This window comes from Spea bombifrons, chromosome 2 (genome assembly GCF_027358695.1).
Source record: "Spea bombifrons isolate aSpeBom1 chromosome 2, aSpeBom1.2.pri, whole genome shotgun sequence".
NCBI classification, from domain to species: domain Eukaryota; kingdom Metazoa; phylum Chordata; class Amphibia; order Anura; family Pelobatidae; genus Spea; species Spea bombifrons.
The window spans coordinates 70402060-70420273 of record NC_071088.1 but is presented as its reverse complement, the minus strand read 5'-3'; the positions used below and the strand labels follow the sequence as shown (position 1 = coordinate 70420273).

Genomic DNA, 18214 nt, shown 5'->3' with positions numbered 1-18214 from the left:
CCTGTCTCTTTGTACCAGTACAAAATACTTTAGAGAGAGCCCTTCTGACCTGGACTGAGGCAGTGTGCGAGCAGCCAGACAAAAAGCTGCAGGTGAAAGGTAAGCGTGTGCTGGCGGGAGGGGATATGTATGTTTTTATGTATGTGAGGATGGATATTTATGTACAAGCGTATGTGAGCTTGGATGTCCATGTTCAAGTGTATGTATGTGGGCATGAATGTCTATGTAAAGTGTATGTGAACATGAGTGTCTATGTACAAGTGTATGTGGGCGTGGATTTCTATGTACAGGTGTATGTGGGTGTGGATGTCTATGTATAAGTTGTGACAGTGTGAACCCCAGGGAGATGATAAGCATGGCATCTGAGTACAGCTGCTATGCAGATTATACATATGGGTCCCTGGGGTGGAGCAATTGGAGAGCAGGGTGGGCCAATGCTCCATTTCCCCATTTTGTGGAAAATCCATGCCGGGTTTTCCATGAGGCAAGAAGTCCACAGGATCCGGTCCGGGATTTCTATGAGGCTGACATCAGGCACAGGTGCTGGACATTAAAAACCCCTGGAGCCTGATACTCAGGGAGACTGTTGGGGGAAGAGGAAGTTCCCTGTACTCCCAGGGCAAGGAGAGGCCCTGAACAAGATCATCCCTGAGCCAAGTGAGGCAATACCTGCCTGGACTCTTTTGTGTGCTGTCTGGGGGAGGTTTTCCAGAGCCTGGCGTAGCTGGGTCTGGCTGGGAGGTTGAGTTAGTGAGTGATTAGGCTGGTCAGTTTAGACCAGCATAGTTAAGTTAGAGAGGGCTCCAATTGGGAGCTAGGTTTTCTTTTTATGATTTGGTTTTTGGGGTTTGAGCAGTTAAAAATAAAGCACTGTTTTGCTTCAAACTATTGTTCCTGACTCTGATTGCCCTAGAGGACTGTGCTTAGGACCCCTAAAAGTGACATGTATGGCCCTCATGCTATAGGGTTTGTCACATATGGTGGAGAATGCGGGCAGAGCACTGCTATGGTCTGTGGGCAGAAAGCAGGAACCAAGTGAACAGCTGAGTAGATGCTGGTGACGAGTGCTACACTGGATCCAGGAACCCCAAGTGTTGTGCGGCCTGAAGCTACCAAGCTGCAGTGGATGTGCCAGAAGAGATTACAGCTTAACCCAGAGGATTGAGTGGAAACTCTGCAAAGACTGTTGCATGGTATGTGCCCTTGTGTATTGCTGACTGTTGCTCTAATGCAAGATGAGAAAAGGACCACAAAGCAGAAATAAAATGTCCTTTCCATGTTTCACTCGCCAGCCAACCTGCAGTGGATATGTGGAACCACTGAAACTGGCACAAAAGGCATATATAAAGTGTGCAGGGTCCTGTATTGAGGCACAAGAGTTAAAGGAGGAAATTGAATCCTTAAAGTGGCTGCACCAGGGTGAAGTCTCTGATTTGAACTTGCAGCTGAAAGAAGTAACGGATAAACTAGATGCTATCAAACAGAGAGACTATGAAATTAAGAGACTGACAGAGTTGAATGTTTGCTATGACAAACTGAGTCGTGGTGAATGTAACAATGTGGCATGGACTACCAAGCTCAGGAAAGTGGACGCTATGCCAAGAGATGAGCTGAATCAGTATGTGATTGAGCAGTCAGAGTATGTTGGGAAACAGATCTGCAAGAACAAAAAGCTGACTGATGAGTATATGCTAAAGGAACATGAATTAATAGAGGTTAAAAAACAAGCAGCACAATTACAGGTGGAATTGCACCGAACTATTGGCCAGCTTGAGAGAGAGAATCTCACTTTACAAACTGAAGTGGCTGCTTATAGAGGAAAACATGATGTTGACACATCAGCAAAACTTCAAGAGATGCAACAGTTGCAGGAACAAAAGCTGGTGGCTGAAAAACGTCTCGCAGAGGTGTCCCAGAAAGGTAAAGAGGACGCGGAGCATGTATTTAGGCTCCTTTCTGAGAATAGCAGTGTGAATTTAACACTTGCAGTTGAGCGTCTAGAAAAGGTAAAGCTGCAGGAGACTATAAAACAACTACAAGATGAAATCCAAGTCTTGTTTAAAGCCAGTAAAGAGAGTGCTGAACTTCATAAGGCTAATTCAACACTAAAAGACATGTATTCCCAAGTAAAGGCTGAACTAGAATATTGCAAGGATCAGCTACAGGCCAGAGAAGGCCAGCTAAAGCAAATGGAGGCAGTTATCCTTCTAAAAGCGGAAGAGTTAGCATTGGCTATCCGCTCCAGAGATCAGGCTTTAAGGGAAAGAGATACGGTCCAATGTAAGCTGGAAGCAATACTGACTAACACAGAGCGGGACAAGCAAACTTTATTGAGGCAGGTTGCTGATATCCAGGCCGAGAGAGACAAAATGGCAGAGAGTCTGGAGAACGCCAAGACTTCGAATGAAAAGCTGCAACAAGTTGGACTTGAACTGCAGAAAGAGAATATATCCCTCAGGCATCGACTGGAGGTATCAACCTTAGAGCTGAGTGAGGTGAAAATAACCCTTGAGGAACAAAGGGTTACTGCAGTAGAAAACCATGGACTACTACAACTCCGGTTAGATGAACTGGGTATACAGCTAGCTGAAGAAAGGGAGGCCAAGCTAGCTCTACAGAAACAGATTAAGGTCCAAGAGGAAATGGACAAGGTATCTGAAACGTCACAAATTGCACAAGCAGCAAGTGAGCAGATACAGTACAAAACAAGCTGTCTGGAGGAAAAGAAGAATGGCATGGAAAATAACCTTTATGGCCTACGTGATGGAGGGACTATGCATGGTGCTGGAAGTACTGATCAACTAGTAGAGCAACATGGCAGTAAGCTGCTCCAGGGAGCAGGTGGTCCCAGGTCCGGTAGAAACCCTACTTCAAAGGTGGAACCTTCTACGGGTGACAGTAAGGTATACCGTTTACATGCATCTAGGGTAAATGACCATAAACATGGGCTTCGCATCAAATGGAGTGATGGTGAACAAGCTACAGGGAAACAGCTTGAAGATGGTGTGCGCTTGGCTGTATCGTGTAGACCACACAGGGTAGACCTTCTTAATGGGCAAACTACGATGGTCTTCATTTGTACAGAGAAGCGACGTGGCTGTGCAAAGTGTTACCCATTCACTGATCATTGCAGAAACCCAGAAGGGCAGATGGATACAAGGAGAAAGTATCCACTACCGGGCCACATTTATGGTGTGTGGAAAGGAAAGCCCCCTGATGCCAACCTAAGAGGGACGTCATCAGCAGAGCTGCTTAGTCCCATGGTCGCTCAGCCCCATGGTTCTGAGCTGGTGGGGAGGATATGTGACAGTGTGAACCCCAGGGAGATGATAAGCATGGCATCTGAGTACAGCTGCTATGCAGATTATACATATGGGTCCCTGGGGTGGAGCAATTGGAGAGCAGGGTGGGCCAATGCTCCATTTCCCCATTTTGTGGAAAATCCATGCCGGGTTTTCCATGAGGCAAGAAGTCCACAGGATCCGGTCCGGGATTTCTATGAGGCTGACATCAGGCACAGGTGCTGGACATTAAAAACCCCTGGAGCCTGATACTCAGGGAGACTGTTGGGGGAAGAGGAAGTTCCCTGTACTCCCAGGGCAAGGAGAGGCCCTGAACAAGATCATCCCTGAGCCAAGTGAGGCAATACCTGCCTGGACTCTTTTGTGTGCTGTCTGGGGGAGGTTTTCCAGAGCCTGGCGTAGCTGGGTCTGGCTGGGAGGTTGAGTTAGTGAGTGATTAGGCTGGTCAGTTTAGACCAGCATAGTTAAGTTAGAGAGGGCTCCAATTGGGAGCTAGGTTTTCTTTTTATGATTTGGTTTTTGGGGTTTGAGCAGTTAAAAATAAAGCACTGTTTTGCTTCAAACTATTGTTCCTGACTCTGATTGCCCTAGAGGACTGTGCTTAGGACCCCTAAAAGTGACATGTATGGCCCTCATGCTATAGGGTTTGTCACAAAGTGTATGTGAGCTTGGATGTCTATGTACAAGTGTATGTGGGCATGAATGTCTATGTAAAGTGTATGTGAACATGGGTGTCTATGTATAAGTGTGTGTGAGCTTGGATGTCTATGTACAAGTGTATGTGAGCATGGATGTCTTTATAAAAGTGTATGTGGGCATGAATGTTTATGTATAGGTGTATGTGAACATGGATGTCTATGTATAAGTGTGTGTGTTTATCTATGTGTGCCAGAGTGTATGATGGAGGGGGGGGGGCAAAAAATGCACAGACAAGTTATTTGGGGGCAATGATGGCACAAACAAGCTGTTTGGGGGCAATGATGGCACAGCCAGCTGTTTGGGGCAAATATGGCACAGATAAGCAGTTTTTGGTCACTGACAAGCTGGGGCAAAGATGGCACAGACAGACTGTTTGGGTGTTAGAATGGCACTGATAAGCTGCTTGAGTGCAAAGGCACCCACAGGCTGTTTGGGGCAAAGGTGGCCCTCACAAGCTGGTTAGGGCAATGGTGGTACTGTGGGACATGTTGCTTGGTGAAGTTAGGAGAACCCAGGTCAATTTTTGCACCAGGGCCCAGTGGTTTCTAGTCATGCACTTAATGTATAACATTATGAATTTGAATATATACATACTGGAGTAGATGGCTACAAATGACATGCCACACTGCAATTGTACTACTTTTTTCCTTCTTGCATGCTGGTTAGTTAGTCCTTTAAATCCTTAATTACTGTTAAAAAAGTATGGACTTGGCACTTGAGGCGTTAATGTAATAGCTGAATAACCATAGAGACAGAATGAAAATGTTATAGCTTCTTTTATTGAAGCACTTTAGAAACAGTAAAAAAATAATCAAGTTATTATTGGCTTAATTTTTCAATTGAATGCAGACCTAGTCATTAATTTGATATATCTAGATCCTCTGGAACCATACTATTATAGATATTCAAAATAAGGTTATTTATTTTCCCAGTGTTCCTGAACGCTGTGTTAAAATTGGTCCAACAAGATGATAATGAATACAACCAATACTGCACTGAAGGAATGGGCAGTTATTCAAAATAAAATGCAACATTTATTAAATGCCACAAAAAATAGAAAAATAGCTAAATAAATCAATAATGGAAATTGAAGCATACACATACCCCTAAATTACTGGCTACTGGAGACTTCCCACTAAGCGCACTAATTGTATATATTAACTGTCTAGGCATACAGTGTGCCATATGTTAAGCACTAAAAGAAACATCTACCTAGAAGCAAATGCTTATCTTTTATTTTTATACCAGGTTTCGACAAATTTGGTTTGGATCTAGGAGCCAGCCAAAAAATTTAGGAGCCAACTTTTTCCTTCCTGAATCATGTTTTTATTTTTATATACGGTATTATCCTCCGGTCTGCAGTTAAAGCTTGTTTATTGGGTCAATACAACCTAAACACATCTTTCTTCAGTGCTGCACCACTGTGTGTGTAATTTGGGTGCTTCTCAGGTTCTATGTGGGCAGTGTGGACGCCAGGGCTGGCTTTGGGGTGTGAAACCTGTGATTTATGCCTGCAATCTAGGGTTTTGTCTATACCTTTAATGCTGAGTTTTTATGTGAATTCCAGTTGATCTATACTTGCAAAGCTGGATTTGTGTGTTATTCTGTTGACCTATATCAGCTATGCTATGTTTCCATACATTATTTATGTATACCTGCAACTACAGGGTTTGTGTGTCGTATTAAGTTGATCAATACCTGCAGTGCTGTTTCCATGTGTTGTGTATTTGATTTATACCCTCAGTGCTAAGTTTACATGAGATTTCCAGTTGATCTATAGTTACCTGCAATCCTGGGTTTGTGTGTTCTGTTGATCTGTACCTGCAATGCTATGTTTCCATACATTATTATTGGATACCTGCAAATACATGATTTGTATGTCTGATTCTGTTTATTTGATCTATACCTTCAGTGCTGAGTAACACGTACCTGCATTTCGCCTCCTCTGTGGGACAGCACTCAGGAACGCTCGCAGCACTCCGGAACGCTCGCGGTACTTCAGTAACATCATCCGCGCAGTCTGGTGTATAGTAATGAGTCAGAGCAGAGCAAAGATACACTGAGTGCTGGACCGCACATATCAGCGTCTAGCACTCAGCTGCGATTGCAGCCCCGATGTTTCGGGAAATAAGTGCGTGTGATACGCCGATAAATACGGTATATCGGCAGCAGGGGCTAATATTAATTATATATCGGCAGCAGGATCTAATATTAAAGAATGAAAACTAACAGCCAGTTCAGCTGATTCACGGGGCCCCTCCGTCCCATTCTTTCCCTCCGGGGCTGTTATAGAACTTGCACATATGTACAATATACAAAAACTAGAATTTTTCTAGGTGGGGGTTAACCTTTAGGCTGTTATGTATTCGAAGAGTAAAAAATTAGGGATTAGCTTTTGAGTAAGGGTTACATTAGGTAACAATAGGAGAAATATTGCAAGTATAGAACAAAGGACTCCTAGAAAAAAGAGATTATGCTTTTAAATCTGCAGTATGGCAGCAGAAGACAACGAGGCAAGACAACTAACTCCACAGGTGGTGGGTTTATGAAATAGCCCTCCGGCAGATGTAGTGCAGAATGAGGTTATTTCAAAATTCCAGACTAGCATTAAAAAGTAAATTCTTACATTGGGTTTTACAGTATTATAGGATGTAGGCAGAAGCTGCAGAAGGTTTAGCTGGTCTAATCTGACAACAATTTCAGTGTCTCTGTATTGCTTTACTCTGTGTGTTATTGTGTTAAGGGATAATCAGCCTTGCATGGGACAGAATCTAAGTTCTAACAGTAGGCTGAATAGCTGACAGTCAACCCTTTGTCCTCTGTTTACAGACAAACAATTACATCTGCATAACGATTCATAAGCCACAAATACTCTGAGAAAGAGTAATTGTATTACAGATGTATACCTTGCAAAAATCCTCCTACAGTCCCTATGGGAGCCACTCCTTTGTCAGTCTGATAGAATTACACTTAATCTCCTATCTCAGCTCCAGATGTTACATCAATATGCATGAAGCAGGCAAAAGAGGCGCTGGCAGCTCAGCACAGCAATCGATGCTCAGCTGGTTAAGGGACGGTAATAGAAAACAAGCGTTTTACTGTTTACTGAGCTGGAAATAACCTCAGTTCTTCTTTGTTTTCATTTTTGCATACAACAATTATTTCAGTGAAATATGAAAGTACCCATGATCCATTTGTACGCCTAAGAATGAATGATCAAGACAAACACCAGTAGCGAACATTTTAACCCTGAAAGGTTTTCATAGCTTTGAAACCGTCTGAGATAACCTCTCCTTCACCGCCAAGCCCCTATCCCATCGTATGTAGAAGGTATGTATGAAAACTAAAATAGGCACCCTTTTGAAAAAATCAGCCAAAGGGTGAAATCTGTAAAATTAAATAAATTGTTGGCAATTGGAAAGGTTCTGCACATACATAGTCCTGGGACACCTAAAAAATAAAATAAAAAAAAATTGCATGTCGATGCACCATATCACAGTATATTATAGACTTGTGCATTTGTCTTCGGGTGAACATGAAAACGAACACGAAGAGTGTGTTTTCGTGTTCATTCCGAGGACACGAAGAAGAGACGAGAGCGGCGGTAAAACGAAGACGAAGGCACACACCACGAAGATCTTCGTGATTGTCTTCGTCTTCGTCTACGAATCTCCCCGGTCCCTTCCCCATCTAGCCTACCTTATCTTCGCGGCATTGCAGGAATTGACGGAAGCGGAAAGCCGCAGGTTCGCCATCAGGGGTTACTGGGCAGTGCGAGTGAGCCTATTGGTCGCCTGCAGGGACCTCCTCTGGCATCAACCAATTGGTTGATGCCAGAGTAAGACCCTGTAGGTGACCAATAGGCTCACTCGCACGTCCGTTTTAACTCCTGACAGCGAACCTACGGATTTCCACTCCCGTTAACCCCTGCGATGCTGCGTTAAATAACGGGAGCAGAAATCCGTAGGTTAAAGGGCCGTCCAAGCGACCAATAGGCTCACTCGCACGGCCCCTTACCACTGGTTGCAGAAATAAATAAAACAACCTGGGACCCTGCTGCAACAGTTAAATGTCCGTTCCAGCGACCAATAAAGTAGCTGGTACGGACATTTAACTGACACAGCAGGGACACCGCTGGTCTCCCCGCTGCAACAGTTAAATGTCCGCACTCGCGGACATTAATTCTGTCGCACTCGCAAATTTTTTTTCTATTTATTTGGGGGTTTTTTTGTATTAAACTGTTAGACGAAAGGATCATGGTTAGATACATTGAGTAGAAATCCAAAGTTATTATGCTACTCAATGTATCTTATCAATAGATGGCAGCATTCTGCCCGAAGATATATTAGCCATATGCGGCAGTGTGCTCATTTGCATTTATTCAAATAAAATGTATTCCCACTAGCGGACATTAATTCTGTCGAACTTGCAAACTTTTTAACTGTTGCAGCGGGAGACCAGCGGATCATGTGAATATATTTTATTTGAATAATTAATAAATGAAAATGAGCACACTACCATATATGGCTAATATATCTTCAGGCAGAATGCTGCCCTCTATTGGTAAGATACATTGAGTAGCATAATAACTTTGGATTTCAAGCATATGGAACAATGCTACTCAATGTATCTTACCAATAGATGGCAGCATTCTGCCCGAGAATATATTAGCCATATATGGTAGTGTGCTCATTGGTTGCCAGCAGGGAGCCCCCTGCTGGAAACCAATAGAGTTGCTCATACGGACATTTAAACGCCTGGCACCAGAGCTGCTGCGGTACACGTTAACCCCGTATTAACTTCTTAACCAGAAAAAAAACGAAGAAAAAACGAACATGAAGAATGTCCACGAATATTCGCCCGAAGAGAAGACAATAACGGGAGAATATTCGCGGAATACGAAGTTTTTTTTTTTTTCCCGAAGACGAGCACGAAGACGAAGAGCCCCCTGGTGCCCAAGTCTAGTATATTACAGGATTTTATACAACATCTTCCCATAAGTATGCAGTCACTATGGCAATAATAAATATATAAGTTGGAAACCTGGCCTCAACTCAACCATACTTGACTTTTCATGAACTGACATAGCCTGGAAAATTTCTGCTACCTGTAAACCAACAAAAGTTATGCTAGGCCATGCCATGATAATGATGATCTCTGGTGATTGCATTTTTTTTAACTATGTCTTTATGGGTTTAAGATTTATAACCAAAGTTTGCTCGGCCACATATAATGTATATAATAATTCGACATAATAATCTAATAAAAATGATCAGATGGAAATCGTAAGCATTGCTTTCTCTGATTTTGGAGGGTGGGCCCTAATTTATTATAGATAATGAAACTGTACAACAAAGGACACATGTTTATAAACATAACATGTAATGTAATAATTATTTTTGTATACAAGTTGTGAACTTGTATATATATTATATAACTATATATTAACGTTGTTATTCATTTTTTTTGTACAATTTTGGTGTGTTACTTTTATTAAAAGTTTTTTGTTTTGTTTTTAAAGGTGTGTGTGTGGGGGTCATTTTCGTTTAAGGCTAAGTGAACCCCTTTCATTTCAGTGCATCCCTAGAATAAATAGAACTATTTAATTTTTACTTATCCAGAATCCCGAATCTGTAGCCCAGAAATCAGTGAGAGGAAAAGTTAAGGTTTTGTGTCATTTACTTTATTTCAATCTGCACATCTTATTAAAGGCCATATTTTCTCTCCCACGCACGTATACAATTCAGATGAAGTTGACCACTACAGAAAAAACTTGGACACCCCTGCCTTATGGTCTTAGATCAGGCCTGATTGTTTGCATCAAATCAAAGTGTTGATCCAGTGGATATGCTTCTTCACTGTTCATGAAAAAAATTTGGCCAGCAGTATTTTAATGAGCAGGAAACAAATTGTTTATAGGCTTTGGTTAGCTTTGGTTTACCTATTTAATATACTATTAATGCTTTACTTTAACACAATGCATATCTGTTCTTCTACCTAATTAATATTTTGAGTTTTATGTCTTGCATCATAAATGAGCAGTTAACATCCGAAAAGATGGATCTTTTATATAACAGCAAAATACACACTTAAGATATCGGTTTGCACACAGAAGACAGCCTGTACCAAACCATGTAAGATAAATTATTTTGTTTAAACAATGAGACTAATTAATCCCGATATTTCAGACAAAAGACTAATCCCGGGGCTGTACTAAATTGTGTTGCCATGTTATGTCATGCAAGCTGCAGCCAGTCTCCCATGAACCATTTATATCCATTGTCTGTTAGCAGCTGATATATGATGTTGGCTGCAGAACATCATCTATCTTCCCTCGCCCGTCTACCATAGTCTATACTATTCAGAAATTCTCAACAGTGGGCTGGACTTTCTGATCAAAACGTAACGGTATTGTGGCTGGATCCCATCATCGATCAAGGATATTGATTTTATGGCTGCTTAAAAGTCTATTGTTTCATATGCAAGCTTCAAGTGATTATGAAAACATTTAAATGAAAATGTATGCTATTAAGTTTTAATCAAACCTACTAAGGTTTTAACAAATGCTGAATCGGAGCTCACGTGACATTTTTTTTTTTTTTTTTTAAAGGAGAAATTTAATAAGAGATTTCAACTTTGGTGCTAAAAACTGACTATAAAATGACTGATAGTGTACCCAGTCCCCTCCATGGTCAGCATCTTTTACAGAGGCACAACATCCGTAGCGTAAATATGCCAGTTGAGGAGATCAAAGATCTCCCTAGTCGCCGCCCCATTTTGTGGCAGGACACTGGGATGCTTGATTGCCCAAGAGGGCAATCTGCACCCCACCAATTTTGTACCAAGGGCACTGCCGCTCCCCTGGATCTGGCCCAGTTGACCAAGGCAGGGATACGTCACCCCCGTCGTCAAATGCAATTGTAATCCAGTGGAAGAAAGTTTTTAAATATATCTAATGTTCAGTCTATAACAAATAGTCATCTACATTTCTATGTAAGTTGTTATGTCATTATGTCATAATCAGGGCCGGCTGAAGACTTAACGCCGCCTGGGGCTAAGTTTAAAATGCCGCCCCCCCCCCCGCCGACGCCGGTACTTACCTTTAAACAGTCCTGCGGCGAGTCTCCCTGCTCTGCCACGGTGCCGGCTTGTAATGCTGTGCGCCGGAAATTGACGTCACTTCCGGCGCTCTGCATTACAAGCCGGCACCGAGACCGAACAGGGAGACTCGCCGCAGAGGAGAGAGAGAGGGGCACCGAGCGGGTAAGCGAAAACCACTCGGTGCCTCTCTCTCTCTCCTCCACTTCAAAAAAAAACTAAAAAAAAGCGCTTGGGGCGGCAAAGTGCCGCCCCTTCTAAAGTGCCGCCTGAGGCAATTGCCCCAGTCGGCTCCATTGTAGGGCCGGCCCTGGTCATAATAATGTGAAACAGGCACATATTTTGCACAGCTTACACATGCATCACACTTGGGCTCAGTGGCACAGGGGGCTCATCTGAGAACATCTGCAGCGGTAGACAGGGTCAGAAGAAGTAGGTCGAAGAGAAAAGGCGGGATCGCCTGATTACTGCTCACGTTCTTCAGTTGGCTCCAGGCTTTCGCTGTCCTGGCGAGTGTGTTTGGGCAGAAGGCTCGGCAGAACTGTTCTACCATTATCTGGGCAGGGTTTGGATCAGCAGTAACTCTTATGTCTACTGGACAGAGAAGCATGCAAAGGTCAGAGATAATTGCAAGATAGAAAAGCTTTCAAGCAGCCTGCTTATTACCATCTCAAGCCAAGCTCTTGCAAGATAGAAAAGGTATTCAAACTAATTTGGACCACTATGCCAGATCTGCAAGCAATTTTCTTTCATATTTTGTATAATTATGCATGTATTCCTGTATATGTATTTTGTTACCATTACCAAGTTCGGGTTGATTACAGCTATTGGGCAATTCTGTTTGAGATAAATCTTCTTGTGGCACATTTAAATTGTTGGTTGCTCAGGAATTTTCCACCTTTCACTTATGCCTTTTTTGATTCCATGGTTGCTCTTTCAAGTCAGGCCACAAATGTTTTGATCATGCTGTTCTGGCTGACACATTTGTGGTTGTTTCCCCATCTGTATTTGAGTGTGTCCTCAAGTCAACCCTTCCAGATCTAGTTTTAGATGGCCTGGCTGACCTATTGCATTGTTGACTGGTCGATTGACTTTTGCAGTGGACTATCAATATCTTATCACATGTGCAGGAACCTTTCTAACAGTTATTTACATGAGATCTAGATTCACGTTCATGTTTTGTTTTGACAAAAGAAAAACGTATAGAGCGATACATTTCTCTGAAGCCTCATGAGAAGGTATTCATCTAATGCATACTCTACAGCCCGAATGCTACCAAGGTTGTGATGTTAGTAAAGGTTTCTTGAATCTCGGCCAGACAATTATTCTTTCCCTGAATAAATATATTATTATATTTGCTTTCATGCTAAAGTAATTCCTTATCATAAAACTTTTGACGTACAAAATAAATGTTATGGCTTGGCATTCTCTTAATAACACCAATTCCAAAATCCATCTCAAGAGAGTTGCACTCCTCAAAATGTCAATTTATGCTATAGAAAAAGTGTAACAAAAACAAGAAAATGATCTTGTGACGCAAAGAATGTTTCTTGGTTTTAGCGATATTGCTTATTTTTATCATGTTTGCTTTAAACTAGCATAATGAGTCTCTCGTCATTGATAAAACTGATAGATTTTTAAGACAAGAGGCAATTATTATGCCTCCCTTAATCCCTTCCCTTATGTTGTGTTTCTATCTTGCAAAATAAAAATTGAATAATGGCCTTTGCACCATTACTGTTCCTATTCAATTGCTGACTTCCATTTGTATCTAGAGTTAACTCACATTTGCATCTAGAAAGGAGTTGAGGGGCTTTGCAGAGGACGGTTATAACAAAGGACTGATTCCGATTGGTTGGGGTTAAGGGCTCTTTACAGCAATGCTGATGTATATATGTATTATCTGCTATCAATTTTTCATTGCTGCATTTTGTTGTTTGTTGTTTGACAACTCATTTAGATATCTGTATTATACAGGTATAATATTTCTTTGAAAAACACTGTTATGCTTTTTACCAATGAGTTCCTGCTAGGATTCAGTTTGTGTGCTTCCTGTACCTAAATTGCCTGTTGGTGTCATATGTTAATACTGATCTGTTTTCAATAAAAACAGACTATATAAAAACATACCGGTATTCTTTGCTGTTGTGTGAGAGGTATTAAAGGAAGCATAGCATAATATTTTTTTTTTTTTTTTTTAAGTGTGACCATACATTACTACATTAGCAAAATACCAATTCATTTATTGGATGAAACAGTAGGTGGCACTGTTGACTAAGTAATGCTACTGGGCTCTTTCTTGCCTATTTCAATATACTAGCTGAATGTGATAACACACAAGAGCAAGTGATCCATTTAGTAAGTATATTATGGTCATTTCTAAAATATCAAACATACTTCATCATAGTCTTAATGAAAAACTAATGTCTTAAATGTCTATGAAGTTTATATTCTGCATTGGCGGTTCATATTTTTCTTAGTTTCTTAATATCCCTGCCTGCTGATCACACTGTATGAGATCAGTTGCATTGAGATCATTATGACATGATCACTAGAAGATACGTGCTTTAACTCTTTATCTGCCTCCCTCATGGAAACAGCCAAGGTTAATACTGACAAATGCCCTGTGATCACACTTGCTGTTTCGGGATCTGGCCATATCAACTACAACCGAGTTCTCGGACGCGATCAGTGGTACTGTCTCTAACACCATTATGTCTCTGTTTAATTCACTTAACACTTCTGATTAACTCTATGGTAAAGTGTTGCTGTGCTATTGTTTTCAGGAATATAGAAACATAGAATTTGACAATTTATAAGAACCATTTGGCCCATCTAGTCTGCCCATTTTTCCTGACGTTAGGGGTTTAAACCCGTATCAGTCTTTGGTCATGTCCTATAGTGAGGAAAACTTTATGTTTATGCCATGCCTGTTTAAATTCCCTCTCTGTATTTGCACCCACCACTTCTGCTGTTTTTTTATCTACTATTATCGTCTGAGTAAAGTAAAACTTCCTTACGTTACCTCTAAGCCTCTGACCCTCTAGTTTTAGACCATGACCTCTTGTTCCAACATTGCCCCCCCTTACAAATAAGCTTACCTCCGGTAGGTTGTTAAATCCCTTTAAGTATTTACATTTTCCTATTGCATCCCCCTCTATTGCAATTTTTTCCTCCAAGCCATAAGTATTAAGATCCTTTCAACTTTCCTGAAAATTTCTGTCCTGCAAACCACTTTTTTGTAGCTCTCCTGTGAACACTCTCCAATGTGTCAATATTCTTCTGAAGATGGGGTCTCCAGAACTGTACACAATACCCTAGATGAGGCCTGACCAGATCTGTAAATCTATCACCTCCCTCTTCCTGCTACGAATGCCTCTCCCTATGCAACCCAGTATCTTGCTTGCTGTTTGAGATGCTTTATTAAATTGTCTGCTTACCTTTAAGTTATCAGAAATAATTACTCCGAAGTCTCTCTTTTCATTGTCACAGACAGAACAGTGCCAACAATTCTGCTTGGGATTTTTTCATCCCAAGTGCATTATTGTACATTTATCAACATGAAACTGCAGCTGCCACGCTCTCGACCACTTTTTCTAACTTACTTAAAGATTCTTCAAGATTCTTCTGTGTGAAACGTGGTGTGCCTCAGCCTGCCATTTCTCACAGTGTTTTGATTTTTAAAGAATTTATTTTATTTAATTAATAACATCTATTAAAAATGAAGATCATTTAACCAGTCCACTACTATCTTTAACCTTATAACTCTAAGCAAATGTTGACCCTCTTTCTTCCATCCATTGGTTTTAAATTCCCTATTCAATATCTTCTACAAGTTTATTTCTTGTTTCCATGGCAACCACAGACGAATGGTATTTCCAAAAACGTTGGATGAATTTTGCCCCAACCGAACATGGAGACGGATGATTTTCTGGCAAATACAAAAATCATTTCTGCCCCGAAAATGAACCTAATACTTTTGCCCATGTGTATGTAGGATGTGGCATGTAAATGTTTCACTGCTTGTACATGTAACACAATGAGAACAATGCATCAAAAGAGAAGAAAAGGTTTACATCAAGAAAAAAGGAAAAAAATACAATCACTCATATAGCATGTACTATTTTTAAAACAGTTTATATAGTGTGTTAGCACACTTTATTTTACTTAGGCTGTGATTTTGGATTGCTTGTAACTACCGGTACTGCATAGCTCCCATCATGACGGTAGGTCAGGCTCTGGCCAGATTCTGCATGTGTGAGGCCCTTTGTTTCTGTGAAAAGTACATTAAATGCAAGCTTGTGAATGGGTTAGAGTGTCTGTGAAGCAGTTAGAAACTATGTTACTACAGTGCCCAGTTTTCCTCCTTAGGGTCGGTATGTCCACACTGTACACCTTATAGTATAATATTATTTCCTTTTGATGTTTTCTTCTTTAAAATAACACATATAACACCTTAAACCATTAATTTAATAGAAAAACATAAACCCTTTCAGAAAGGGTTACTGTCATTGTTGAGAGTACCTTGGCATAATTTCATGCCTCAGCTCCATGTGCACAAAAACCACCAGAGAATGATTAAGATTAGGGTATGTGGGTTCACATGGGAACTGCTTTCTTAATGCTGGTGTGTGTCAGAATCTCTGATCTTGCTTCATCAGGCATAAAATACAATTAAGACGGTGTTAACAGGATATTAATAGTATGTGTGTATATGTGTATGTGTGTGATCTGTTAAATCTGTTAAAACTGATTACTGCACAAATAAATATCTAGAGTTTAACATGGAGCCATAATCCCTAAAGGACTGAAACATTGGCTGAAGAGGAACATGTTTAAACACATACAACTTAGCAGACTTGTATTTTTGTTTGTATTTTTTTATGGCATGTCCAAGCGGCAGTCTCATTTTCTCCAGGGTGTTAATTAAAATTATCTGTCCCTAAATGGTGGCCACTGAATTTTACATAAACTGAAATCATATGCCAACAGCCTCCAGGGATCTATTTGAATTTAGTTTTTTTTTTAGAAAGAAAAATATATAATGTATAATTTGCGAGACATCTACATACATTATATGACCAAAAGTATATGGCGTGCCACAAGAGGTCTGTGGGAATTTGTGTCAATTTAACCTAAAGAGCATTTGTGAGGTCAGGAACTAATGTTGAATGAGAAGACCTGGCTCACAACCGTTCCAATTAATCACAAATGTGTTAAAGGTTAAAGTCAGGGCTCTGCGCAGGCCATTCGAGGTTCCTTCATATCAGACACATCAAACTATGTCTTTATGGACCTTGCTTTGTGCATAAGGGCACAGTCATACAAGGACAGGAGTCCTCCCCAAAGTAGTGCCACAAAGTTGGAATTCCCTGCAACTAAGTGGCTTAGACCAAACCGTGAAAAACACACAGACTATTGTCCTTCCTCCACCAGACTTTTCAGTAGATATGCCAGTAGGTAGCACTCAGATGTCCAGATTCCTCACTCCAGGGATCATGATTCCACTGCACTTGTGAAAATGGACTAAGAAAAGATTCTGAAAATTTTTCATTTCATTTTTGGACCATTCATTTTTGGACAATAAACTTTGTTTCCTGGTAACGGATTCCATGCCTCTGCAGCTCCTCTTCTTGTTCTTCTCTGCTTTTTGTTTTTCTTCTTTACCCAGGTCTCCCTTGCATTATCCTGAGCTCTTCTATGTACTTCTGCAAATGGACGAAGCTTGGGGCACACCCTCACATCTGATTGTCGAAATGGGGAATAGGCTATCCCCATGGTGTGTACTGAGGCTATGCCCTATTGTGTAACTACTACATGAGACTAGATTAATGCAGATGGATATATGGACAAAGATAAGTGTTGCTCTCTTTATCTGCAGATCCGTGTACATTATTCTGACCTAGTGAAATGAAGTGAAACAAGGGCATAGCCTCGTTTCACAACACGAGGACAACCTCTCCCCCATTTCACCAAATAGGGAAGAGGGTATGCGTGGAGGCTCTGTGCTGTCGTAAAACTACTATACCATGCCAGGCAAATGCTGCAAAGGCTAAAAATGTTCTCTGGAATTTGTGGGCTCTTTCTCTCCTACACTGTCACGTATAGGGTTAACAGGTTTGCTCCAATACTACAGAATTTATGGGATTAACTGGTTTCCTCCAGGATTGAAAAATACTTCCTCATGTGCTTGTTACCTACCAGAACTTTGTACAGCACTTTGAAGTTTAATAGTAGAATTTTTCCTTTCTCTGCTGGATTGCTTTATGAATACAACTTACTAATTAATCAAGGTTATTTTATCTACTTCTGAGAATTACAAAGTATCTGCATATTGAGTTCACAAACACTTCCATGTCTCACAGTTCTCAGACATAACTTCCCGGCAAACTTCTGCCAAGATGCAAGAGTCTCCGGTGACATCCTCTCCTTTGGGATCGGAAGAGACATTGTTGCCAGAAGCTCTGCCATTGTGTGATTGTCCACCAAAACATTGGCGCTTCTGGTGATGTCCTCTCAACCGATTGAGGAGACAATGTAACTGGAAGCTCTGCCATTTTGCCCTAAGATAACCCCGTCTAAACTACAGCCACAATGGCGGAGCTTCTGGTTATGTCCTCTCGAAACGATTGGGCGATTGGGAAGAGGATGTCATTGTCACGACCGCTGACACCACGGCACTCACCGCAGAAGTTCTTCCACCTGGAGTACCGTTCCCAAAGGAGACCCTCGTGAGCAGCAACCAGGACTTAGATGATCCCAACAGTGAAGAGGCCAGGTGTAGCAGATATAGTAGATATGAGTTGAGAATGCAAGGTGTAGAAGTCAGCGCAGAACAGGATTCACAGATGAACTCAGCAATGCCGGGGTTAACACAATCAGGATGGTCAGGATAGCCAGGTCGGTACACAAATCAGGTAGTCGTACAAGCCGGGGATCAAAACCAGAGCGGGTAGTCAGACAAGCCAAATAAATAACTGGATATCACAGGCAGAGGTAGAAAATGGATAAGCAGAAGGGAAGTCAGGCAAGCAAATGGTCAAAATCACAGGAAACAAACTCACAGCAGAACTGAAGCACGAAGACCACAACAAGGTAACTAGAGAGAGCACTTC

At 41.3% G+C, this 18214-nt stretch overlaps 1 long non-coding RNA gene across 1 annotated transcript; it reads left to right on the top strand.

Moving 5' to 3' along the window:
• The first annotated feature begins 893 nt into the window (after positions 1-893).
• LOC128475138 (uncharacterized) lies at positions 894-3865 on the top strand. Its single transcript, XR_008346447.1, has 2 exons — positions 894-980; positions 3778-3865. It is a non-coding gene; the product is annotated as an uncharacterized LOC128475138 (long non-coding RNA).
• The last annotated feature ends 14349 nt before the right edge of the window (positions 3866-18214 follow it).